The sequence below is a fragment of the Anopheles gambiae genome, chromosome 3 (genome assembly GCF_943734735.2).
Source record: "Anopheles gambiae chromosome 3, idAnoGambNW_F1_1, whole genome shotgun sequence".
Lineage (NCBI taxonomy): Eukaryota > Metazoa > Arthropoda > Insecta > Diptera > Culicidae > Anopheles > Anopheles gambiae.
This window is the reverse complement of record NC_064602.1, coordinates 23,301,584-23,327,896: the sequence shown is the minus strand read 5'-3', so window position 1 is coordinate 23,327,896 and position 26,313 is coordinate 23,301,584. Positions and strand designations below refer to the sequence as shown.

Genomic DNA, 26,313 nt, shown 5'->3' with positions numbered 1-26,313 from the left:
ATTGTATTCCAAAACTGGGTATCCGATGTAATAAAAGGTGCAGACAATGTATCAAAATTTATATCAATGAAAAAAGATTACGAAATTTAACACGTTTAGCCCGGTTGCTGGCCCTAGGGCATTGATAAAACACAAAAAAAATGCGATAAATTTTTTACTTAATCAGTTTTTCACAATACTCACCTAATTGCACTGTTCAATAAAAAAATCGCACAAAATGAAAGGTACTTAAAAGCACGCGGCTCGTCACGGAACATAATCAAGGTCCATAAATTACTACAGGCCGGTACGTCCAGTGTACTTTGACCGTACAAATAGACGTAAAGCGAAAACTAAGTGCGCGACGACGTCTCGCGTGACAAAAAGTAGCTCAATTTTGCAAACAGAGCTATTTGTCTCGCGCGACATTTCTGCTTGGTCTTTCAAACAATCAAAATATTCAGTTTGTTTGTGAGCCAAATATATTCATAATTAAAATAAATAAATTTGAACACATTTTAACTCATTTTTTATGTTTTTAAGCAAAAAGCATGTAGGTTGACTGGGCTAAGTTGAGCTACTTTTATCTAAGCGGAATGAAATTTTGAGCTATTTTTTGTCGCGCGAGACGTTTTCGCTCTCCGTATTAATACACGATGCGCAATCTCAGATTGCGCATATATTCGTTTTATCAAAACATAAGTCATTTCGCGTAGCCAACCCTGAGCTATAAACGTCATTTCCATACATTTTCAGATTGCGCCAAGATTGCGCATAAATTTTCAAGATTATATGTCCGAGATATATAAATTTTTTTTGACAGATAAATATATCAAACCGACCCGTTTGACAGATAAATATATGCGCAATCTGAGATTGCGCATCGTCTATTGCTACGGTCTATGTCTATTTCAACGGCAGCAGAACATGAAACAAAATGGACTTGTATCAACGTCTGGTCACAAGATGTATGTATTTAGAAGATGAATTATTACCACGTTGGCCGTGCGCCATCATTGAGAATGGATAGGCTGAAACAAGGGTCTGTATAGAAACGAGGTCAAATATTACCATATCGATAAACAACCCAAGCGAGTGAAAATGTCACTTTTCGGCTGTTTTTTCGATTGATATTTCGTGCACGATTTGACAAACGAAACAGTGTACGAGATTCAGATTTTTTTCGGCACATAACCACAACAGCGTGCAATGGCATATTTGCTATCTTCATTGCACGTCTAGCGTTACACATTTTGAGGTTAAATAGTTTTTAAATTGTTGGTATTTATATGAATGATACGATACGAAAGAACACAACTGATGCAAGCTAAACGTAATACACAAAAAGAAATACACATAACCTGCTTCAACGCTTGGCTTGGAGAGCGAAATGTTACGAATGGAAGAACCACACATACAATCATATATTGCTTGTCAAATTATGAGAGTGTATGAGTTATCGTCCGAAAATTTCCGCTTGGGAATGCGCAATCTCGGATTGCGCATATCCCAACCAAAGTGACAATTACTCGAAATTGTTTTTCCATATCTCATCGATAAGTACTTGATATGATAAAACGGAAATTCAATCAAAGTCCCTTAAACTGCACCAGTTTAAGAGAATTTATAAAAAAAATCTTATGTAATCAATTGTGATGCGCCTTTTTCGTAGCTTTTTTCAAGACTCGTTCGGAAATGACGTTTCTATCGTTATAGTTGGTCATGTACTCATTTAATACTTAAATAATACAATATTTTTTAAAATATTATCACACAAAATCAGCTTTTATTTTTCTTAAAAATCGTATTATAAATGTAAAATGAGATCAAGCCCTACCAGTATTAAACGGCTTTGAAGGCATGCAGAAGGCATTAAAGGCCTTAGTCGCCTTAGAAGGCGAATAAAGATTTCAACCGAAACTTTCACAGCTGTAACGGGTTCTCTTTGAAATTTTTCAACTTTTTGATTCAACGAGAACAGATAGCTGGCCGCCATCTTAGCTTGTTTATATACTGGTTTTGCACCCTTACAATTGTAACTGCCAAATTGAATTGCCAAGCAGTGACATCGCTTTTGCTTCCGAACCGAGAAAACGTGTGTTAAAATCCTGATTTTTATAATTTTTTCTGTGTTTTTCAAATTCATTTTTTCTTGCTATAATTAATATAAATAAAATTAATGTGAAGTAAAATTAAAATAGTACCTTTAAAAAAACATAGTAATTACACTATGTTCACCCTTGATTATCAGGATGGGAGAAATATGTATCTCATTTCTCCTTTTATTAGAGTTATCGAAATGAGTTTGATATAATAACACCTTTCAACGGGTTTGTCTTTAACAACCGAATAATGAAGACCATCTTTAATAAAGAGAAATAGCTCAGAGCTTAACGCAAGAGAACGTAACACGTAAATCGTACTATCGAATCTCACGCTCATATCTGGGAACACTACAACAGTGCAGTGCTGAAGACCCTTGTAAGGTTTTCTTTTGACAGTTGCAATTTAAAATTTCAAATTAAAAGCGAAATTTTTCATTGACATATTTCAAATGCATTTAATTACAGTAGAACGTCGATTATCCGGGTAGCTCGGGACCGGACGGTTGCCGGTTAATCGATTTGCACGGATAATGGTCCAAAGAATGTCAAATTCATATAAAAATCATAGAATTGACTAGTTTTATGAATAATTTACTTTGAATTAATCGATTAATCGTTAGTAGAATATTATTTCAATCAATAACTATAGGTTTGACAACTGTTCATGAACAAAAATGAATTTCGAAAACACCTCTAGACACTACAGAGCTGTACAAAAAACTGGTTGCCCATTTGGCTATCGGTGCAAATGTTCGCTGTACGCTTGAACAGCTGTCACATTTATGCGCACGGTTAAACCGCCCGCCGGTTAATCCGCCCCCGGATAATCGACGTTCTACTGTACTGCTAAATGCACTGCTGATCGCCTTCAATTCGCCAGCGATTACAAGGCGATAAGAAGGCATTTAACGGAAATTTGCGGGTAGGGGAAGTTTACTCTCTCATACAATTCTTGCGTAGGCTTTTTGAGTTTACCCAAAAAGCCAGCTCGAACTCCACAGCGGCTATTTAACGAAAAATCGTTTAAGTATCGTAGTTTGTGGGAGATTAAGAGTTGAAACGGTACTTGGTGGAACCATACAGCTTTTAAACAAGCACACGGTATTCTTTGGAACTTTGCGGCTGATTACCCAAGCGCCACAGATTAAGCTTAAACGACTGGAAAATTGAATATCCATAGAAAAAAATGAAAGCTCCACAGCTTCAATGGTTTGATCAATAGATGGCGTATGAAAACTGATTTTTATATTGCTATCCTTTTCTTGCAATGTGTTTCGACAAGTTTCATCTTATCATGACCTATATAGCCTTCTGACTTTCCGAGCAAAAATCTATATGAATGGTCGTGTGGTCGGATACGTGGGTATCAACACCATCGACCATAATTCAAATCTCATTTGCTTCAGTGCTGGTGGTTTCCATTGGAGTTGTTTAAATACTAACAATAGTATCCCTACCCGCAAATTTTCGTTAAATGCCTTCTAATCGCCTTGTAATCGCCGGCGAATTGAAGGCGATCAGCAGTGCATTTAGCAGTAATTAAATGCCTTTGAAATATGTCATTGAAAAATTTCGCTTTTAATTTGAAATTTTAAATTGCAACTGTCAAAAGAAAACCTTACAAGCGTCTTCAGCACTGCGCTGTTGTAGTGTTCCCAGATATGAGCGTGAGATTCGATAGCACGATTTACTTGTTATGTTCTCTTGCGTTAAGCTCTGAGCTATTTCACTTTATTAAAGATGGTCTGCATTATTCGGTTGTTAAAGACCAACCCGTTGAAAGGTATTATTATATCAAACTCATTTCGATAACTCTAATAAAAGGAGAAATGAGATACATATTTCTCCCATCCTGATAATCAAGGGTGAACATAGTGTGATTTTTATGTTTTTAAAAAAGGTATTATTTTAATTTTGCTTCACATTGATTTTGTTTATAACAATTTTAGCAAGAGAATATGAATTTAAAAAGAAATAAACACACAAAAAAGATCATAAAAATCAAGATTTGAACACACGCTTTCTCGGTTCGGAACCAAAAGCGTTGTCACTGCTCTATTTGGCAGTTACATTAGTTAGGATGCAAAACCAGTATATAAACAAGCTATGATGGCGGCAAGCTATCTGTTTTCGTTGAATCAAAAAGTTGAAAGATTTCGAAGAGATTCCGTTTCAGCCGTGAAAGTTTCGGTTGAAATCTTTATTCGCCTTCTAAGGCGACTAAGGCTTTAAATGCCTTCTGAATGCCTTCAAAGCCGTTTAATGCTGGTAGGGATCGCCGTTCTAGTTCTAGCGATGCATAACTTCAATGCGAAACCATACAACAGTACAGAGGAAATGAGAAAGCTCTCCGCCAAGCAGGACCCTCCCCTGGTTGGGTATCCCACCAACAGATGGCGCCTCCAGCTTTTTGCTATTTTTAGAATGCATGAGTCGTTTGCCGTCTGCTAAACAAAGTCTTTCTATATTCCGTTTAGGTTGAAGGCTTGAGTCGTTTAGAACCCGTTTAGTGGTCGTTTAGTGAATTTGTGGTTCTTGGACAGCACTATCTGCAGGGTAGACGATGGAACATTAAGGCTTTTTAAGAATGAGTACCGAACTTGGTTGAACTGTATAGTTTTTTTAATGCATGACATCGGTACAAGCTGGCTCTTGTCAAAGTGTCAAAGAAAGACACCGTCTCGTGGTTTGTGCTCCAGTAAGATTATTTATTTGAAGTAATAATATTAAGTGACGTGGTTTTGACTTAACTGTAAAGTTTTTAAAATTCTGTGAACGTTATGAACATTTACAGTTCACAAATAAATATTCACATAAAGAAAACAAAACAATTGTGTTTTTTATTTCAATGACGACGTCTTGCTTGAAAATAAAACACAAAGAAAAATAATCCCTGGCACCGAGGCATAAGGAAGCTGCTTAGACGCTATTTAAAAGGATCACCTGGAACTTTTATGCTATTTCTCAACTGAAAAAGCCGAATTCAAGCAGCGATCTTTAGCTTGCCGAAATTGCCTGCTTAAGCAATTTTTTCAGCTATGTGTGTACGCCTCGTGTGACGTCCTTATGACAGATACGTACGTCGCGTGAGACAAGTAGCTCTGTTTGCAAAATTAAGCTTTTTTCTGTCGCACGAGGCGTCGTCGCGTGCTAGGTTTTGTCTCTATTATACGGACGTCACACGAAGCGTAAACTTTGGCGTAAACTGGATTTCAGCCATACAACCCTGAAATCTTTTGACAGGAAGTTTACGCTCTCCCATACAAATCAAGCGTAAACTTTTTGAGTTACACGTTACACGAGGCGTAAACTCAAAAAGTTTACGCTTGATTTGTATGGGAGAGCGTAAACTTCCTGTCAAAAGATTTCAGGGTTGTATGCAAAGTGGGTATAGGGACTAGGTGGGCTTATAGGTTTGGCGGGAAGGCCATATTGGACGAACGAATGACAGGAGGGGATTCGATTGTGAAACGTAGTTTTTCACCCACACTACGATACATCATCCAAAATAGCCATTGGAATTCACACGCATACATCAACAAATGATCGAATCCCCTCCTGTCATTTCGTTTTCATTTTTCTACAGTACGGCTGTCAATTTGTTCGGGATAAGCCCACCTGTATAATAAACCCACTTTGGTTGTATGGCTGAAATTCAGTTTACGCAAGGACCGTAAAGATATCAGGTCAAGTTATAAGCCCGTTTTGACAGCTAGGTGGAAGAAGAATCGACGAAGAAAACTGACAGTTAGTTTTCCGCTTTTGACGAACGCTTCAAGTTCTCGAAGAAAAATTTCCATTTTAAATCACGGACTGTGTTCTAATAAACTAAAATATTCACCCAAATTGATCTCCACCAAATATTGACCATGCAAAACGTAAACAATCCATCAATACATATACAAGCGGAAAACCATCTGTCAAAATCGGAGCCCAGGGGGGGGATCGCCAAAAGCGCTATAACTACACCTCATTATACATTCCACCTTGAGTTTACGCCAAAGTTTACGCTTCGTGTGACGTCCGTATATGTCTTTCTGAACGGTTACCCGGCGCTCTAGCAACAAACGTACACGACATCGGACATGAAAGATGTATGGGATTTGACCATGGTGTTATAAATGACAAGGTGAAGTTGTTCAGAGCAAAATGACATTTCTCGACTTGACATTTCTCTTCCGGGGGCTCCGGTATAAAAATCGGGGAGGGCTGGTGCGGGGTAATGAAATTTGTATGCAGAGAGTGACAGATGTCCCCCACAATGTCGCCCAGCAAAAGCGATAAATATCAACCTTCTAAATACATTATCCTTGGGATTTGACATGTTTGTCTTGTTTGTTTGTTTTGTCTGACAGTATACCACCATATGATTTTATAGGTTTGTTTATAGGAGTCGGATGTCTTGTTCGACTGGTGCCAGAGCGCCGTCTTACCCGGTGCTCAAGCAACAATCTTGTTTGTATGTCTTGTTTGTTTGTGTCTGACAGTGCACCTCCATATGATTATAAGGGTTTGTTCGTGTCGGAAGTCGTGTTCGATTGCTGCTAGAGCGCCGCCTTATCTTTCTAATAGACATACCCGCCATGCAAATGGCAGAGTTTTTTAAGGGCTTGCGAGGGCTCCCACGTACATCGAACATTTGCTGCGATAGTCAAGTGGGCAACCAGTTTTTTGTGCAGCTCTGTAGTGTCTAGTGGTGTTTTCGAAATTTATGTTTGTTCATGAACAGTGGTTAAACCTATAGTTATTGTTTAAAATAATATTCTACTAAATATATCAACTAATTTATTGATTGATTCAAGGTGAATTAATCATAAAACTAGCGGATTTTTTTAATTTTTATATGAATTTGACATTTCTTGGACCATTATCCGTGCAAATCGATTAACCGGCAACCGCCCGGTCACGAGCTGCTCGGATAATCGACGTTCCACTGTACTTGCAACCCTCCCAATGTTTGACGGGTAGCGACAACGTCGCACGCGACGACGGCTCGCGTGACAAAAAATAGTTCCCCTACACGCAAATTTCCTTCTAAATGCCTTCTAATCGCCTTGTAATCGCCGGCGAATTGAAGGCGATCAGTAGTGCATTTAGCAGTAATTAAATGCCTTTGAAATATGTCATTGAAAAATTTCGCTTTTAATTTGAAATTTGAAATTGCAACTGTCAAAAGAAAACCTTACAAGCGTCTTCAGCACTGCGCTGTTGTAGTGTTCCCAGATATGAGCGTGAGATTCGATAGCACGATTTACGTGTTATGTTCTCTTGCGTTAAGCTCTGAGCTATTTCACTTCACTATTCACTATTAAAGATGGTCTGCATTATTCGGTTGTCAAAGACCAACCCGTTGAAAGGTGTTATTATATCAAACTCATTTCGATAACTCTAATAAAAGGAGAAATGAGATACATATTTCTCCCATCCTGATAATGAACGGTGCCCCATATAGCCAGCTCGAACTTTATAGCTGATTTGAGTCTGTTTAACGAAAAATCGTTCCGATGTCGTACTTTGTGGCTGATTAAGAGATAGACGGTACTTTGAGGAACTATGGACCTTTTTAACAGGCACACGGTACCCAAATAACCAAATCGTCCTTAACCCACTGTAAAACCACTTCTAACCCACGTGGGTTTGTGGTGGTCGATTCAGTCGTTAACCCACCAAATTTTAGAACAATCGGAGCTGCCAGTTCCGATCCGATGTATTTATCCTGCCCACCCTTAACCCACCTTTTGCAAAAATGCTTTGAGGAAAAGTTTGGTCAAGGGTTGGCTAAGGTCAATATTTTAACTCCTCGATTGATTAAATTCATTCACTTACATCACTGCACTTCAACTTCAGCAATATTATTAGTCTATAAACTATGCACCAGCGAAATGGAAGAGTTCATTCGCAAGTAAACAAACACACATATTCACATATTACACATGAATGTTTTACAACAAACCAACTTAAACACTCACGTTTAATTGCTTCCTTTGCACAATTGAATAACATTTTAACACAGGTGAAACATGTTGAGCAAATAAATTGCCCGTGCATAAAAAACTGACTTCAACAACATTGAAGTGGCTGCTTCTGTGGCCATGTGGCTTAACCCACCAAACTGATAGTTTTTTAGCTTTGTTTGATGGAACTGGATTTTTAGTACAAGAAATTGGTGGCGTTTTCGGTATTTTGGTTATGGGTTAACTTCCCTTAAACGGCACCGGATAAAGGGAATATAGAAAAAAGTTTTTTTAAATCAACTGTGGTACGGCTTTTTCGTTACTTTCTTCTAGATTCACTCAGTAATGATGTTTCCTATCGATAAAGTTGATCATGTACCCATTTTATGCTTAAATAATACTCATTTTATAGAATATCGTCACATAACATTATCTTTTGTTTTTCATCAAAAAACCGTAGCTATGAATGAGAAACGTTCTCGATGGCATTGTCCATCGATAGTGGAATGTCTTATTTACGAACACACCAAATCTTTGCGCTTTCAACATACTGGATTACAAACAAATCCACAATTTCTAGCCTATCGAGTACTAATCGAGCAGATATGGAAAAACAATTTCGAGCAAATGTCACTTGAGTTGGAATACCCGTCAAACATTGCGAGGGTTGTGAAAGATTTCATGTGCTCGAAATCTTATGGTATTTTAAAAAATCGTTAATTTTTATTCAAGAATTATCTTTTGTGCGGTGGTATTTGGCTAAAAGATCACTATTTAATTTTTTTTTGGATTTTTTAAAATAAAATGTCAAAATTCAGGTGTTTAGTATGCTACAAATCGCACTGTTGTAGCTGCTCTCGGGGTGCTATAATTATAACTGCAAAAACTAGGGGTGAAAAAACTACCAAGGCTCGCAAGCTCTTTAATGCGAGGGCTCTGGGGGCGGTGAACTTGTATGGCGTGCGAGCCCTCGCGCGCCCTCGCAAATCGCTGTCAATTGCATGGCGGGTATGCGCAATCCGAGATTGCGCATTGTTTATCGATATGGTAATATTTGACCTCGTTTCTATACAGACCTTGTTTCAGCCTATCAATTCTCAATGATGGCGCCCGGCAAACGTGTTAATAATTCACCTTCTTAATACATACATCTTGTGATCAGACGTGCATACATGTTCATTTTGCAACATGTGTTCTCGAGTGCCTCGTGCGTTTTGTGCTGTGACCACTAATCCGGGTAAGTTTCGCATCTTTTTTCTAGAATAAATTAATGATCTCTGGAAAGATGTTTACTTTATAAAATATGAAAACTATTTAAATATCTTTTAAATTAATTAAGTTTGTATACACTTCACATGTACGAACGCCTATCCGGGCAGACCATACATTTTGTTAGGAAGAATGATGTTTCTCGTGGTTAAAAGCGTATATTTTTTGAACTACTTTTTACATTTGAATGAAAACTGTCTTGTAAGTTCATAGTAATGTTTTATTACATATCGTAGTAAAATTAGAATTTTAAAAATCATGTCAATGTTTTTTTCACTATAAAAAGAGCTGCAACTCCAACACACAACCGGCTTTGCCGCATGTTTTGAGTGGATGCTTATGTCTTTTTCTTATCTTTCAAACGTTGTATTGAAGTTATATTTGATTGCTTGTTGTGTAACAATAGATTGAAAATAACTCTGAAATCATCTTGATTAAAATGGTGTCAGCCACTACAAGCAAACGAAATAGAATTCGCTGGCCGAAACATACACATTCTAACTTTAGTTATAGTGTTACTGCCGACTAGTGATGGGCGTTTCGAGCGCACCAATGGCTCCGAAGCCCGTTCCGCAACCACGGCTCCGGAGCCGGCTTCGCACCAACAGCTCCGGAGCCGGCCACGAATCAATGGCTCCGGACCAACGGCTTAAAACTCATGTTCCAATAGAGCCAGCATTGCATGATAGCGTAACAAACGAATTTATCTTCTCTCAAGTGTAGAAGCTAACACCGGATGTGATTTTGTGATTGTGAACAATGTTCAAAACTTATTGATTTTTAATTTGTTTTGATAAATTCATTTTAAAGGCCGGGGGACACTATCCGTACTCGCTAGTGTAATTTCGATTTTCACTAGCGCATCTGACGGCGGCTGACCGAAGCATTTTACCAAACAATTTGGAGTTGCTTAAGAAAATATGTTATTTTTCCATATTTTTTAATTAATTCGGACGAAAACAGTTTTGCAAAAAGTAGATGCACATGCCCTGCACGCATTGCATCCATTTTTCATGACAAAAAAAGATGGAAAAACTACTTAATTTTGAGAACCAGCACGACCATTCCCTCGATGACCAAAAAAAGCTTCCACCAGCCGCCGCCAGATGCGCTAGTGAAAATCAAAGTTACATTTGCGAGTACGGACAATGTCCCCCGGTCTTAACATTATTTACTCAGCTATTAACGGATCTTTCCGATTGAAACTTTATTGAAAAGGATATTTTTGTGCAATCTGTTAAAACCGGCTCCGGAGCCGTGGGTGCGGAGTCGTTGGTGCGGAGCCGGCTCCGGAGCCGTTCGAGCGGGGTCAGCTTTGGAGCAGTGGGTGCGGAGTCGGCTCCAAAATTGTCTGATGCCGGTGGGATACGGTTTAAAAAAAATATATAAGCACGTCTTATAGATCGTCAACATATATTTTTATACAACAAAGCAAAATAACAAAAAAATTGTAAAACTTTTGAAAGAAACGTAAGTAAAACTTGGAAAAAGACATAAGCATCACCTCAAAACTCAAGACATAAGCAACGCCTGACCGGTTGGGGTGTTGGAGTGACAACATATTTTTGACTGAAAAAAATCTTGATATGATTTTTAAAACTCTAATTTTATTACGAGTGTTATAACACATTATTATGAACCTGTAGGACAGTTTTCATTTAAATCTAACAAGTAATTCAAAATATATACGTTTTTAGCCACGAAAAACATCATTTTTCCATTAAGAATGTATGGCCTACCTGGGTAGACGGTAGAAGGCGGGTAGGCGGATTAAGAACATGATCTTCGTTTGTTAGCGCTTCGTGATCTTCAATTATGCTATATAAGTCATGTCATCATTACCATATCAGCTCGTTTTCCTATTGAACTCTGAACAATCTTCCTCAGTAAGGGACTTGATTATTTATTTGATCAATACTTGTATAACCTTCGTCTTTTGATTGTAAATACGATGTTATACTGTTGTTTAGTATCACTATTATTGTGTGCATATGGAGAATGGACCACTTTCTTTCATTTTTTGGAGACTGCTAATCTACTTGAGCGCAAAAAATTTCTCTTCTGATTGCGTTGTACTAAAATATTTTTCCTAGTCGACTTCTTATTTTGGATATTGGTAGTGATGGGTCAAGTAGCACTTTTTACTGTGTGGTGCGGTGCTACCACACACAATTAAGTGTGCGGTGTTTTGGTGGTACCACTTTTGTGCAATAGCGCAATTTTGTGCAACCGCACAATTTTGTGCAACCGCACGATTTTGTGCAACAGCACAATTTTGTGGTACCGCACAGTTTTGTGGCACCGCACAGTTTTGTGGTACCACACAGATTTGTGCTATTTTGTGCTATAGCACAATTTTGTGCGCGCACTATTTTGTGCTAGAGCTACAGTTTGTTTTGTTACGACAAGTTTTGCCAAAACAAAACATTTTCAAACACGTTTCTTTAATTCAAGCAATATACTGTTAATACAACAACCACAAGAAACCGTGCCGAATCCGATCGTTGTGCAATCGAAGGCGAAAATTGTGTTATTAAATTGGACAGCGTAGCTTATATCTTACGTGTGAGCAAGTGGTAGACAGCGGTGTCTATTCAAAACGACTATTGTTATAAACAAGTGGACAGTTGTTTATTGGACTGGTAAACCCTATAATGCTCAGGTTGAAGAACGAATCCTCTGGTCATTCGCCCGCTCAATTTAGCCATATAACCCATCTTCCCAAGGTGTTGGGTTTCCCCGTGTACCCAAGCTCATATTATTGGAGAGATATGTTACCGTGCTGTCCTTAGACGGCACCAGAAATAGAGGAGAGCGATCTCCTTCTCTTTGCTGCCGTGCGAAGTACTGCCCGAATGCTATCGGTTACATCGGAAGCTGTCGGTTCCCAGAAAACACCCAACGGTCACCAGCACTCAGGGATCCGCTGAGTTAGAAGCTGACTTGGAAGCTGAGTTGGTGAAATAATTCGGCACCCGAAGTAATCCGAAGCCGAAGCGAATCCGAGCGAAGGTCTTCACGAACCTTCGTTTTTTCTTCAGTGCTTTGCGTCGAGTCTTAATGACAAGGGCAACTGTTTTATTCCACCAGGAAACGTACTTTCTGCTAACTATACCCTTTATAAGAGGGATCCTAGTAAAGGCTGCGTTTGTTATTGTCGCTGTAAATCGGGTAAGGGAAGGGGGATCATCTAAGGGTGATGTGAATTGTCATATTTTGTATTTTACCCAGTCAGCCTCGTCATGTTGTCACCTGGGACGTTTTCGAATGCTGTGGGTTAGTTGATGGCCATGAACAAAAGTGGGTGGTGATCACTGCCATGAGTAAACAGAAAAACTAGAAGCTATAGAAGAGGAGAGAGCACAAAAATCTATAATAGTACCTTGCCCCCAGTTTAGGTTCGGTTAATAAACTAAACTTCTTTGATGTTGTTAATTTGACTGACTTGGACCGTTGAGCTTTGGACCTAGGTTATGTAATGCGTTCAAGACCATCGAACCAAATCGACTGATCCCTAATAGTTGATATTCAACGATTCAACAAGTGCAGAGTTCCAGAAAGATGCTTAGCGCCTTTTGCTTGCTTTTATCTCTCTCTCTTTAGTCCTGACCTGGAATTCAATCTGAGAGATTCTTTCATTGCTGGAGATGTCCAGTTCGTTGTAGTTTTCTTCGCGCCTTAGTGCATACATCCCGAAGCTTCGCAATCGTAGCGTTTTACCAGTAGACTGGACGCCATTGTAATGTCACATGGCTTAGACAGTTCAGCTACAAACTCTGGCTCTATTTACCAGCCTCAGATGCTCGTAACAAGTAGTACTATTAGTATAGTATTAGTACAGGTAGTAACTACCATGTGGTTGCTGAGGGTAAACACTTTACACACTCACCAGTTTAGATTCCAGGCTAGGACTGGACTGCAGAACGTGATATCTATGATCGAGGAACCGACATTTCCCAACACTACGTTCAATCGTTCAAAATTCTCAAGCACTGCATCGCCTCTTTTGTTCGTCCTCTTGCTTCCCCATTGAACTGTGCCCATCCGTTGAGGGAGAAAGAAATTTACTTGGCCGTTTCGAGATCTCCGGGAAAATTTGTATAAGCCGTTTCGCGCCTCGGGGTCACCGTTGAATATTACTTCATGCGAGGGGCGGTGCTGTGGCACCCGGACCTTTTTCAAGAGGTTCACGATAATCACTACACAATTAGCACATACACGTTAGGCCCCTCACGGTTTATCACGAAGGGCACACATCTGGCATTCGCAGGAACGAGAAAACGCACTTAGGTAAGACCAAGCCGCTGATTGATCTACCCTCGATTGGTTTATTAGCTTTTGCACCATTGCCCGCATGGTATCAAATTCAGCACTATATGTTTCGGGGATCTCGGAACATAAAGCAGGACGTGTTCAGCTGTCTCTTCTGCAACCGTACATAGAGGGCATCTGGGACAGGAGGCATGGTGGAAACGATGCAGATAGATCCTGAAGCACCCATGCACAGGAATTCTACCAGGGGGGCCCTTCACGATTCTAGTTAGTTTTTTGTATGGAGTTTGACAGTTGGAGGCTGAAATCATGTAAACAATCCATACAAAACCACACATAAAACTAGCCTGCGATTTTCAGTCTAGAAAATTTTAGCCTAAAAGCTAGAATTAGATTCGAGTACCTGTTCGGAAACACGGGTTTGTTTACATTTATCCCAAGGTGCATTAAAGAAATCAAGTAATCGAATCTGGAATCAAAGTGTATGTAGTCCAGGTGGTCTCATAGCATTTTTATAACCAAATTTGAATATCACTTTCTGACAGAACGAGTGAAAACTTTTGCTCCAACGAGCTTTCTGGAGACTTGACGAATACTCAAAACACTCTTACAATCTTCATTCAGAAGCAGAAGCGATAAAAATCAGCCTTCTAAATTCATACACCTTGGGATAAGCCCACCTGTATATCATACTCACTTAGATAGCTGCTCGAAAATTGCTATACAATGCAAATAGCTGACAGGCTGAAATTTCAGCCTACGAGCTTCAAACGGAAAAAGGGCCCCAATGTCTACTTTTTTAATGTGTTTCTGATTGTTTATCAGTATAAACTCTGTTTTCACATGTGCTATTTTGAGGTGTACGTCTTGCATCCACCTATCATTTTTTCTACCGTTTCCGTGGCTATTAGGTGGTCGTGGACTGGAAACAGTTGCTGTATTATACCCAGAAGCTTTAAAGGACATTGTTCGACAAGCTTGCGGTAGGGCTGCGTTTTGTGCATTATTTCCTTGAATGCAGGACTCCGGGATTGTGGGCGATTTCTGTGCACATATCTAGGAAGCAGCGATTCTTGCTATTCTTAATTTCCCTCTTGAGATCAGATCTGGCTTTCACATATGTTTTCTACGTGCAGCACAGCATGCATCTCTGGTGCTCTTTATAGACTGGTTCCACCAATTTACCGAACGACGGATTTGGTTTGAATGTTTTTTTCCTTGGAATTGAGGCATCGGATGCCCTGGCCAGACCTATTTGCCAGGTCAGATGCACTTCCAACATCTGCAAAATCACCAAATGTAAGCGCTGCTATAAACAGTTCTTTGTTGAAACAATGAGTTCTCCACCCTCACGTAGTATTATGTGATGCTAAAGCTTTGTCATCAATTTTTCCTTCAGTATAGCGAGCCATACCGTGGTCACTGAGAATGTAAGCTTCGCTGACTCGTGAGTTCAGGTTGTGAGTTAGTATTGCGCTACAAAAGGTGATATCTATAATAGATGACCTGCCGTGTCTATTGTATGTCAGAGTTGTGCTAGTATTGCATAGTACTACATCTAGCCGAGCTAGACTAAACAGCATTGCATCACCCCTGCTATTAGTGTGCTTGCTACTTCATTATACTGCTCAGGCGTTAAAGTCCTCTGCAACAACAACTGAACTCCGTCCCACTAACTCAGCATTAAGATAATCCAGCATGATGACAAATCAGTCATGCTCCCAGCTAACGGGAGCATAGCAACCACAAAAGTCGACTCCGTAAATTAAAGCGATGACAAGACTCTCAAATTTACTGGAGACCAAGCTTTGTACAGGGATTCTTTCCATGACCGAAATTTCTGGTGGTTTTGTGTGCGATCCAATTCATGGTGCGTGTGAGCGCCTGGTAAAGCACAGAATTAAACGCTACATCTCCTTTTTCTTCTGCTGCCACCACTTGCCACAAAATGTGCTGTGCTGCTTTGCAATGGTTAAGGTTGACTTGGATTACTTCCATGCTTTCCTTGTTAATGTGCACCCGTCCGTCCTATCCCGTCCTATCTGGTGAACATTTCTGCCTTCAGGGCAAGTGAGGAGCTTGGCTGGTTTGGTACAGCTGCGGGCTTTATGTACTCTCTACATTGAAGACTTAGTTTGGATCTATTCGGATCTTTGCAGTTTCACGACATGTGGTCATAATCCCAACGGTTGTAGCACCGTGTTGTGACTGGGAATATCTGTACGGGATAGATCGATCACCCAAGCTTTATTTTATTAGCTGCTTTCATTTTATTCGTATTTTAATGTGTGCGGTTTGGGCTCCATTAAATGCTGTGTTTAACCGCTATGAAAACATTACCAAGGTCGAACTGTTTCCTAAATAAGTAATCTACTTTCGTCACCTCCCAAATGTGATGACATTTGACAGTTGCTTCATTCTGAGAACTTATACTTGTCTCGTATCTCCCATAACTTTTTGTGGCAGATCTTTGAATTCAATATACATTTTATTTTGAAAAAAAATTAGAATTTTAACATTTTATTTTGAAAAAATCTACAAAAATTCTAAGACTGATCTTTTTGATAATTAACACTGCAGGAAAAATAATTACTGAAGAAAAAACAAAGATTATTGAAAATACCATAAGATTTCGAGCAGATGATACTCTTTGCAACCCTCGCAATGTTTGACGGGAGGCTTCTGCTTTGGGTCGCCTAGGAATTGGCTTAGAGGGAGGTTGGGTGTATTTTTGTGTGTGTGTGTGCTCAAAATTATTCATCATTTCGTTCTATTACAGATGAACGTTCGCCAACAAAACCCAAAACCCGCCAGCTCAAGCATCAATTGTAAGTATTATTATATAGCCCCAACCATCCGGGGTTTTGAATCATATAATATAATGGAATAAGTCAACAGTTAAGGGTATTGTTGCAAACCGATAGTGATACCGTATACCGTATACACCGTAACCGATGATGAGCTTAGTTGATCCTCCTACAAACATAGAGCGGGATATTTTTAACATGGTGTGCGTAAAAACCTACCCTACAATCAAAGAGAGAGAGAGAGAGAGCGATTTACAGGCGCGGGGAATGTACCCAAGTGACATTTGCTCGAAATTGTTTTCCCATATCTGCTCGATTAGTACTCGATATGCCTGAATTTGTAGATTTGTGTGTGATCGAGTGAGGTGAAAGCGCTAAGATTTGGTGAGTTCGTAAATTAGACTTTTTACTATCGATTGACGATGCCGTCGAGCTCATTTTACATTCGTAGCTTTGATTTTTTATGAAAAAACAAAAGCAAATTTTGTGTGATGTTATTTTATAAAAAATCGATGTTATTTCAGTATAAAATGGCTACATGACCAACTATAACGATAGGAAACATCATTTCCGAGCGAATCTAAAAGAAAACAACGAAAAAGCCGCATCACAGTTGATTTTAGAGGCATTTTTCTAAATTCCCTTAAACTAGTGCAGTTTAAGGGAAGTTTAAGGCTCTTGTTTAAGGGAATTTGCTCGAATTCCCGATTATTCGTGCTCGAAAATGTCAATTGGGTAGAAACAAGGGGAAACGGTGTGAAACACTGGGAGGAGAGTGCGCGTTTTGGTTTCTACACAGTGTTGGCACTAACACAGTTACAAATGTGTAAATGTGTGCGTTTACTTTCGGCCAGCGCGCAAAGATTCCTAAGTCAGCCTAAGTCGTGAGCGTTTGGTGTAATAATTTTGTGAAGTGTTCAAGAGTAGCCGGTCTCGTTGTACAGTCGTCAACTCGTATGACTTAACGACAGGCTCATCATGGGTTCAAGCCCCAAATGGACCGTGCCGCCATACGTAGGACTGACCATCCTGCTATGGGAGAATATCAATAAGTCACTAAAAGCCAAGCCCACAAGTGGTACAGGCAGGCCTTGACCGACAAAGGTTGGTGAGCCAAAAGAATGTATGTTATATACATCGCGCAGCTTTATTTCGTACCTTTTTTACAGTAATCAACGTGGGCCACTTCAACGTTTGCACCGATGGAGCGATCTATTTTAAAAGTAAAATATTGTGTCACCGTACGTAAATGTGTGAAATCATGTATTGTTAAGGTATAAAAGTTTAATTAAAGTGATGAAAAAAAAAACCTAAGTGTGTTTGTGTTTTTGTTTAGCTTTAGATAACCAAAAAATACGCAGCGAGTGTGAACGATCGCTGAACGAAAGAAACGCACACAGCGCAATATGAAAGAAACTAACACAAGCACACGAAAGGATGCTCGCGCATGGTCGCGAACATTGAGAGAGCGCGTCTTGTAGTTTGTATAGAAGCGGAAGAGTATCGTAGTAACGACCCCCACCCTAGGGCCAACCCCAAGCCTAGGAAATCTTGCGTCGGTTTAACTTCAGGTTATTACGCACACCATGTTAAAAATATCCCGCTCTTTGTCCGTAGGGTCTGTCACGGAGTCTCAATTTTACATGATAAATGATACATAGCTGTCTCGGCTAAATTATGACGTACCCGGGTTGGTGATTCTGGAATTCAGACATAAAAATTTGAACTTCATAAATTGAATTACGAATGAAAAATGTATAATTCTCATTTATTGAATACCAGTGAGCATATAGAGATCGGCATATTAACACACAATTGGAAGTCAATTCGGCAATAATAGCCAAAGATACGCGTTGATTTCAGTGATAGTGAAAAAGTCTCCTCGAGTGATATTTGCTCGAAATTGTTTTTCCATATCTGCTCGATTAGTACTCGATATGCCTGAAATTGTGGATTTGTGTGTGATCAAGTGTGTTGAGAGCGCTAAGATTTGGTGTGTTCGTAAATTAGACTTTCTTCTATCGATGAATGATGCTGTCGAGCTCATTTTACATTCATAGCTTTGGTATTTGATAAAAAACAAAAGCAAATTTTTTGTGAGGTTATTCTATAAAAAATCGATATTATTTCAGTATAAAATGGCTACATGACCAACTATAACGATAGGAAACATAATTTCCGATCTAATCTAGAAGAAAGCAACGAAAAACCGCATCACAGTTGATTTTACAGGACTTTTTTCTAAATTCCTTTAAACTGGTTTAAGTTTAAGGGAAGTTTAAGGCTCCAGTTTAAGGGAATTTGCTCGAATTCCCGGTTATTCGTGCTCGAATATGTTAATTGGGTCAGTTTTGTTAGCAGAATCGCAATGACAATAACGCAGCACACTTGGGGGATAGAGTTCAGCACGCAGAGAGAGAGAGAGAGAGAGAGAGAGAGAGAGTTTATTCAACTTAGCAACTTATTTTACCGTATTAATACACGATGCGCAATCTCAGATTGCGCATACATTCGTTTTATCAAAACATAAGTCATCTCGCGTAGCCAACCCTGAGCTATAAACGTCATTTCCATACATTTTCAGATTGCGCCAAGATTGCGCATAAATTTTCAAGATTATATGTCCGAGATACATAAATATTTTTTGACAGATAAATATATCAAATCGGGCCGTTTGACAGATAAATATATGCGCAATCTGAGATTGCGCATCGTCTATTGCTACGGTTATACCCTACCTCCTGTCACTTGACATTATATTCATGCCAGGTAGCATCACGCCTGACAGTGGTAAACCATTATGGTAAACCACACCAAGGCGTTTTAACCGTAGAGTTGGCAACCAGATTTACACACGTAAGTTGGCAACCGGCATACCCGGGTATTCCACACGTTTTGATGCAAAAAATTAACGATTTTCATAGGTAAACAATGCTTTCTATATTTTAATGCTGTAAGCAAGTAATGCCGACCATATATTCTCTTCTATTTCATTTATTAATTAAGTTTTTCCATTTTATTATAAAAATAACGGTCAAATTGAAATTTGGAATCGCTTGAATTTGACTCGAAAATAAGCACAACACAAAAAGAGGAAGAAGAGAAACGTCATTCTCCATACAAAATGTATGGAATACCCGGGTATGCTGGTTGCCAACTTACGTGGTAAAGTTAAAAAAAATCAAAATAAAATACTTACAGGATGTTTAAAATTACAACTTATGCACCAAAAAATCATAAATTAAAAGTTGGGAGGCTACGGCAAATTTCAGGTCAATAAAAGCAATGAATCAAAAGTTATGGTAGTTTAAAGTTGAAAAAAATACCCGGGTATCCGGTTGCCAACTTAAAGGTTAAAATGACAAGGTGAAGTTGTTCAGAGCAAAATGACATTTCTCGACTTGACATAACTGTTCCGAGGGCTTCGATATAAAAATCGGGGAGGGCTGGTGCGGTGTAATGAAATTTGTATGCAGAGAGTGACAAATGTCTCCCAAAATGTCGCCCAGCAAAAGCAAGGTGTGTTTGTTAATAAGGTGAATTATTAGCGGGTTTTCCGGGCGCCATCATTGAGTATTGTTATGTCAAATCGCATGCAATTTACTATACCCCCCTGCAGCCCTCCACGATTTTAAAACCGGATCCCCCAGTATTGTTATGTCAAGTCGTGAAATGTCAATTTGCTCTGAAGCACTTCACCTCCTAATATCCATACACCTTGAGCAAAAGCGATAAAAATCAACCTTCTAAATACAGGTGGGGTCCCCGAGATACACTGTTAATGGGGACTGAAAACGGCAACGCAAAATACCGCGTATCTCGAATTTCCGCGTAAGTCGAATCTCGTGATTTACAGCTAAAATATCACTAATTGTTGTGGGCAGCCGTGCCGACCCCTGGACTTGCCGTGGCAGTTGCGCTGCCACCGGTCAACGTCCAGGGGGACGACAGTGTGTCACGCACACTGTCGCACACACTAAGCAGCGCAAGGCTTAGTGTGTGCCGAGCGCACAGTTAGAGTGTGTTTGCGAGCCGATCGAGCAGGAGCTCTCGGCAGGGGCGCTCGGTGCGGCTGGTGTGCGGCCACCGTACTATTATATTTTAGAGTGTATTGTTTGTTTTCGTTTATGTTTTATTTATTATGTACTTTGTATAAAGTGTCTAAATAAATACAAAAGAGCAGTTCATAACAGTGGCGACGAGGATGGGATCCTCCTGCGTAAGGGGGATCCAACAAGAACCCGCGGACGCCATCGCGATCGGGCCCATCTCGTTTTTGCTGCATCATCGCAGCGGCCATCGCGTTGGCACCGGTCCCCGTGCTTGCGGGACACCGCGAACGGTTTGGGTCGCCACCGCCGCCAACACCGAGACCCCCGGCTGCCGTCCCATCATTGGCGACCACATGGGCAGCCGAGCACACACTCTCGGCGACAAGGAAGGTCGTCGGGCTGCAGCCCCAGCAACGCCAGCAGCACCAGAGGTGAGGCACCTTTCCGCCTTGCTGCTGGAACATCGGATGGGCGTCACATCCGCCCATGCTGCAGCCCCAGCTTCATCGGGCGAGGACGCATTCCGCCCAGCTGCAGCAGCAGCAGTGCAAGCATCCTTCGGCGACGAGCAATACCGCCCCGACTCGAGCTCAGCACATCATCGGCGAGGCAGCAATTCCGCCGCGGCTCGAGCCCTGCCTCTCACCACGGCGACGTACCATTCCGCCTCGGCAGCACAACAGGATCGGCAACGCACAAGTTGCATCGGCTGCAACACAGCAGCACACATCGGCGCGAACGCTTTCGCCCTGGCTGTAGTTGAACAGGCGTCGCCAATTGCGCCTCGGCTACAGCCACAGTGTCCAGAGGGGACGAGGTAGCATATAAGAACTGTCAAATTAAGAAAATCTAAAGAAAATTAAATTAAGATAAGCTAAAAAGCGCGATTGCAAGGACTCGTGCGAGCTCGCAAACTGCTCGAAGTTGCTTGCGGGGTTTTAACACCAGTGTAAGCTGCACTTAACACCGAGTGTCAAAGCGCTGTATACAACGACAACAATACTGCTCTTGGCATGGGATTAGGAAATTGGTTATAAAATAAGTTTAGTGCAACTTCTGAAAATGATGTGAGTCTTAAAACCTATTCTCATATCACCATAAGGTGTGTGCAAAGTTTCGTTGAAAATAATCCAGCCGTTTCGGAGCTTGCTCGCAACAAACACCGTGACACGAGATTTTTATAGATATAGATAGATTAGAACCGAGGAGAAATGCTTTTCAGTCGTGAAAGATCAAACTTTCATACAAAATGGATGACCTGCCCATGAATGAAACATTTGCTCAAACATTTTTAATCATTTCGTTCTATTACAGGTGAGAACAGAATTAGACGCAGCACAAATATCAAAAGCTGCAGATGCAGCAGAAGCTGCTGAAGCTGCAGAAGGGGCAAACGCATTAACAGCAGCAAAAGCAGCAGCAGCAGAAAAAGCAGCAGAAGCTATAGCAGCAGCAGCAGCAGCAGCAGTAGCAAAAGCAGCAGAAGCTATAGCAGCAGCAGCAGCAGCAGCAGTAGCAAAAGCAGCAGAAGCAGCAGCAAAAGCATCAGCAGTGTTGTGGGCAGCCGTGCCGACCCCTGGACTTGCCGTGGCAGTTGCGCTGCCACCGGTCAACGTCCAGGAGGACGACAGTGTGTCACACACACTGTCGCACACACTAAGCAGCGCAAGGCTTAGTGTGTGCCGAGCGCACAGTTAGAGTGTGTTTGCGAGCCGATCGAGCAGGAGCTCTCGGCAGGGGCGCTCGGTGCGGCTGGTGTGCGGCCACCGTACTATTATATTTTAGAGTGTATTGTTTGTTTTCGTTTATGTTTTATTTATTATGTACTTTGTATAAAGTGTCTAAATAAATACAAAAGAGCAGTTCATAACAGTGGCGACGAGGATGGGATCCTCCTGCGTAAGGGGGATCCAACAAGAACCCGCGGACGCCATCGCGATCGGGCCCATCTCGTTTTTGCTGCATCATCGCAGCGGCCATCGCGTTGGCACCGGTCCCCGTGCTTGCGGGACACCGCGAACGGTTTGGGTCGCCACCGCCGCCAACACCGAGACCCCCGGCTGCCGTCCCATCATTGGCGACCACATGGGCAGCCGAGCACACACTCTCGGCGACAAGGAAGGTCGTCGGGCTGCAGCCCCAGCAACGCCAGCAGCACCAGAGGTGAGGCACCTTTCCGCCTTGCTGCTGGAACATCGGATGGGCGTCACATCCGCCCATGCTGCAGCCCCAGCTTCATCGGGCGAGGACGCATTCCGCCCAGCTGCAGCAGCAGCAGTGCAAGCATCCTTCGGCGACGAGCAATACCGCCCCGGCTCGAGCTCAGCACATCATCGGCGAGGCAGCAATTCCGCCGCGGCTCGAGCCCTGCCTCTCACCACGGCGACGTACCATTCCGCCTCGGCAGCACAACAGGATCGGCAACGCACAAGTTGCATCGGCTGCAACACAGCAGCACACATCGGCGCGAACGCTTTCGCCCTGGCTGTAGTTGAACAGGCGTCGCCAATTGCGCCTCGGCTACAGCCACAGTGTCCAGAGGGGACGAGGTAGCATATAAGAACTGTCAAATTAAGAAAATCTAAAGAAAATTAAATTAAGATAAGCTAAAAAGCGCGATTGCAAGGACTCGTGCGAGCTCGCAAACTGCTCGAAGTTGCTTGCGGGGTTTTAACACCAGTGTAAGCTGCACTTAACACCGAGTGTCAAAGCGCTGTATACAACGACAACAATACTGCTCTTGGCATGGGATTAGGAAATTGGTTATAAAATAAGTTTAGTGCAACTTCTGAAAATGATGTGAGTCTTAAAACCTATTCTCATATCACCATAAGGTGTGTGCAAAGTTTCGTTGAAAATAATCCAGCCGTTTCGGAGCTTGCTCGCAACAAACACCGTGACACGAGATTTTTATAGATATAGATAGATTAGAACCGAGGAGAAATGCTTTTCAGTCGTGAAAGATCAAACTTTCATACAAAATGGATGACCTGCCCATGAATGAAACATTTGCTCAAACATTATTAATCATTTCGTTCTATTACAGGTGAGAACAGAATTAGACGCAGCACAAATATCAAAAGCTGCAGATGCAGCAGAAGCTGCTGAAGCTCCAGAAGCGGCAAACGCATTAGCAGCAGCAGCAGCAGCAGCAGTAGCAAAAGCAGCAGAAGCTATAGCAGCAGCAGCAGCAGCAGCAGTAGCAAAAGCAGCAGAAGCAGCAGCAAAAGCATCAGCAGTGTTGTGGGCAGCCGTGCCGACCCCTGGACTTGCCGTGGCAGTTGCGCTGCCACCGGTCAACGTCCAGGAGGACGACAGTGTGTCACACACACTGTCGCACACACTAAGCAGCGCAAGGCTTAGTGTGTGCCGAGCGCACAGTTAGAGTGTGTTAGTGAGCCGATCGAGCAGGAGCTCTCGGCAGGGGCGCTCGGTGCGGCTGGTGCGCGGCCACCGCACTTGTTATTTTAAAGTGTGTTGTATCAGTTATGTATCGTGTTTTATTATTTATTTTATATGTTGTTAATACGTGTAATAAAGTAGTGCAAGGTCCAAACACAACACTAATTTTCGTGTAATTTTGCAAGTAGGGGGTGGTTTTAGTCACTTTATGAATTATTTGATATGATTCTGACTAAATATAACAGTTTCAAAGCTTTTGGAATAGTTTTTAACATTCGATCAAAACGGACATTATTTGGCAACTTACAATTGATGTGTCAAATCAGTACAATTTGCTCAAAGAATTGTCAAATTTAGAAAACCGCGTATCTTCGAATCCGCGTATAAGAGTTACCGTGCATCTCGGGGACCGCCTGTACATTATCCTTGATTCCACACTAACACGGCTGCCAATTCTTTTAAATGAACCTCGCACGTCGAAATATCATCTGAATTTTTATCGGGGTGACTGTAAGTGCCTACCAAATCACACTCAAGTAAGTGCCTACTTTTTGCACATCACGAGCACGAGCACACAACACCGCGTTGTTTTGTTTTAATGTTCTGACTGACAGGTCGATTGGAGAGAAAGAATTGCTGCATTTTCAGCAATTTGTTTTACTGATAATCAGTGAAACGACTAATTTGACATTGATTATACTGATTTTCAGAAAAATATGTATTACTGAAATGCATTCAGTAAATTGTTTTTTTCCGAAAATCAGTACAAACATATAATTTATGCTGAAAATCAGTATAATATTCTTTTACTGAACCGTTTTAGTAAAAAACTTTACTGAAGCAAGATGAGAAAATTTGCTGTGTATATGTAAACAAATCAATGATTTTCCTTTTTTGCAAGCTTTCCTCCAAACAGAATGACCCATTCTATAATAATAGAAGAAAGATTGCCGAAGCATGGAGGGAAATAGCCAGGCATCTGGCGACCACCGTGGCCAGATGCCAGAAAGTTTGGCACCAGCTCCGGTACAAGTACCGTGCGATCAGGGTACGTGAGCTGGCAGCGGTCAAAAGAAATGGATGCAAGTAAGAGTTTTCTAGACGCGCTGTAAATTTATCTAATAAAACACATTAAATCGTGCTTATATTTATTGATTATAATTTCAGATCCCGTTGCGCCTCCTAAGTGGCACTGTTACAGGCCAATGAGTTTTCTGTGGGAATATGTAGATGTGTCGCTGAGAGCGAATGGTGTAGTATGAAGGTAAAACAGTTTGATTTCTGTAAAAACGCAAACAACTCATTATTTCCTTTTTTTCTTTTTTTGTAGATAGAACGTTCATAAACAAATGTGATGGGGCCTCCAATTGCCTCTTCTACGCGGCGACCCACAGCAGAATAGGAGAGCGCCGCAGCGGAGAGAAGGCAAGAGATTGCATTTGGAGGCGCCCATTTTGAACGAATCTGCTGATGCCGAGTGAGGGTAAGGAATGCACATATTTGATACAGGGTTTTTCAATTAAGTTTAGACTAGCGGCATACTTTTTTTTTGAATCGTCGCAATAGGTCTCACTATAGAGCAGGGGTCTCCAAACTACGGCTCGCGGGCCGCATGCGGCTCTCAAGAGCTTATAATGCGGCCCACGATGACTTTGCCAGAGTTCATAAAAATATTACGTTATTATGAATTTTTAAAATTAACATTTATGTTTTACTTTTCTTAGACAAAAATCAAGCTTTAGTAACACGAAACTGTACAAGTATCGTTGGTATTTTATTATAAAAACGAGATTTAAACGTTCACTCATCAGTTAAAGGTAGCGTCAAATGGCCCTCAACATAGTTATTTTTGAAGCAATGCGGCCCGCGAGCTGAAAAGTTTGGAGGTTCCTGCTATAGAGCGTTACTTTTTCATTCTATAGTGAGACGATGTTGGCGAATGAGTTGTTGTTAGGAATGGATAACTTGGATAATGTTTGTACCTTTGGTCCTGTACAAAGTGTATGAGAACCAGGTGGTTTCAAAGGCTGTTTTTTATGACAAAATTTTAACGTCATTTTTTGACAGAATGGGTGAAAACTTTTCCTCCAACAAGCTTTCTGGCGACTTGCAGAATATACAAACAATGGGAGCCTTCACGATTCTAGTTAGTTTTTTGTATGGAGTTTGACAGTTGGAGGCTGAAATCATGTAAACAATCCATACAAAACCACACAAAAAACTAGCCTGCGATTTTCAGTCTAGAAAATTTTAGCCTAAAAGCTAGAATTAGATTCGAGTACCTGCTCGAAAACACGGGTTTGTTTACATTTATCCCAAGGTGCATTAAAGAAATCAGTTGATCGAATCTGGAATCAAAGTGTATGTAGTCCAGGTGGTCTCATAGCATTTTTTATAACCAAATTTGAATATCACTTTTTGACAGAACGAGTGAAAACTTTTGCTCCAACGAGCTTTCTGGAGGCTTGACGAA

General features: G+C 41.0%; 1 long non-coding RNA gene across 1 annotated transcript; it reads left to right on the top strand.

The window, feature by feature from the left end:
• The first annotated feature begins 9,175 nt into the window (after window positions 1–9,175).
• On the top strand, window positions 9,176–26,155 carry LOC133393822 (uncharacterized). Its single transcript, XR_009766412.1, has 5 exons — window positions 9,176–9,275; window positions 16,359–16,407; window positions 21,753–24,926; window positions 25,008–25,104; window positions 25,171–26,155. It is a non-coding gene; the product is annotated as an uncharacterized LOC133393822 (long non-coding RNA).
• Window positions 26,156–26,313: the final 158 nt, after the last annotated feature.